Source organism: Telopea speciosissima, chromosome 7 (assembly GCF_018873765.1).
Source record: "Telopea speciosissima isolate NSW1024214 ecotype Mountain lineage chromosome 7, Tspe_v1, whole genome shotgun sequence".
NCBI classification, from domain to species: Eukaryota; Viridiplantae; Streptophyta; class Magnoliopsida; order Proteales; family Proteaceae; genus Telopea; species Telopea speciosissima.
The window spans coordinates 48122596-48124880 of NC_057922.1; positions in this window are offsets into that span (position 1 = coordinate 48122596).

Sequence of the window (2285 nt, forward strand, 5' to 3'; positions counted from 1 at the left end):
CTAAAACAGGCAAGATCATAAATTAAAAGATAAAAACCAAAGGGTATAAACATGGGTAAGAAGAGAACTGACCCAAATCAAAAAATACTGACTGGGAAACAAACCAAACATAAGATCAGAAGAAAACCCAGTAAAATAATCGAAAAAGAAGATAGTTGAAAAACATAAGAAACCTCTAAAACCACAAAAAAAAAAAAAACTCTGAAAAAATCTGCGGAATGTCAGTCAAAGACTCAAAAATGCAGATGAAAGAAGATAGAAAATGATGTTTTTTTAATTATTTTCACCTGCCTTGGTTTTCAGGGTTATTGTAACTTTCAAACCAGCACAAAAGGAGAAGAAGACCATGTGAATGGACTGGGTCACTGGAAGGAGTTCTTAAAAAGTACATCGTCAGCTTTGCTTTCTTTTTCAAATGGTGTTACTCTTCTTCCCGCCCATGGAGAAGTGATCCCCTCTGCTGCATTTTTAATTAATTTTTATTTGATTACCAACTTTGTACAAAGAGAAATATAAATACGTTGCACTGTTGCAGAGAAGATCTCTCTCTCTCTCTTCCTAATGTCACCTCCATATGTGTGGCTTTTATCAAAAAAAAATCAAAAAAAAACCTCTATCTGTGTGTCTTGGCTCGGCCTTTACTGTTTGTTTGCTCCTCGATAGTTAATGCGGTTAGAGAGAGAAAACAGGGAGCCATCAGTTGATTTTCCCCATTCTACAGTTTTCACTTTCCACCCTCTGTTTTCACTTGTAACTACAAAATTGTACAATAGTACATAATATATACATATAGCCATATTTTTTTTTGTAGTATATACATATAGATATATAGGGACAAGGGTGTCAATTGGGTACAGAACCGGGTATTCAGTTTGGATCCGGTTCGGTTTCAAGCAGTGATAGTGAGATCCAGATCCGAACCAAGTCTCGAAACGATTCTAGAATTGAATACTCTATCCATTCCTGCGCGGTTCTGACTCGGATTGGTTACAATCCGATTCTTATCTGGTTATTACATCCAGTTACTATATCCAATTTAAATTCGGTTACTATTCATGAGACAAATCAATGTTTGCTTCTCCATAAGAATCTTGTAAGATACCACTCAATTGACACCCTTAGGACTCTGCGACAGATCCTTCGTTTGCAGTTTGCTTACCCCAAGGAAGATGAAGCGGTAAAGACTAAAGAGAAAAAAGTGAGAATTGAAGGATTAAGTTAACCAAGGAACCGTCAGTTAGAGTCTTTTAAACCTAATAAAATATTAAGGTTTTAGGTTAATTTTTAAGGCAAGTATTCGGTCCAGATCTGGATAGATCCATCGAATATGTGGGTAGATCCAGATCCGATCCGAACCAAATTATAAAGACATTTTTAGATCCAGGACTTAACCATATTAAATTCGATCCGGATCGGAACCGGGTATTCTGTTTGGATCTAGATTCGGTACTTGGTTACTAGTTACTCATTGACACCCTTATATAGGGATAAAGAACCATAACCGGTTGTGCAGCACCGCTTGTCCTTTCCACGTTTTTAGGGGTGCGTCAGTCATTTCGCATGTGACTATGTCTAGGCGTAGTTGCGCAGGTATCTCTGTTGTATCAGATAAATTTACCTGATTTTCTTTAAAAAACAGATTTTTTAACTACTTTACGCCTTTTTGTACCATTTCACTGATACGATATCAGCCAGGTATCAGCAAGGTTCTAAAACTCGGGTTTTGACTAGGTTTCGACCAGCCAGAAACCAAGGTCATCTCGGTTTCGACCATATCTCTGTCGAAACCTAGAACTTTCTCCAGGCTAACTCGAACCTTGGTTTCAAGGCCCAGAAGTTGTTTTTTTTGCCTTGATTCTTGTTATGTTGCATATTTTTGACATTTTAAATACAATCCATGCATTAGTTTCACATAGAGAACACTAAAAATAATACTTGTGGTTTTGTTCCAAGTTTGACACTGTATATTGTTCTTGAAAATGGTATCGAAGAAGGTTTGACCGGAACATAACACCTTCAATATAAGTCAGATTTAAGCAATCTTGGATTTGTTAAAAAGCTTTGTTTTGACAGCTTTCCAACAAGTCCAAGATTGCTTAAATCTAGTTTATATTGAAGGAGTTATGATTCGGTCAAACTTAATTTGTTGTACTCATGTTGTCAAAATCGCTTTAAATGAAAATATTTTGGACATCAAAACAAAAGAATATTTTACCGCACTTTTGGGTTTTAGCAATGTTTTACCATATTAAGATTTATGGAATTTTTAGATTTGAGAAAAACCT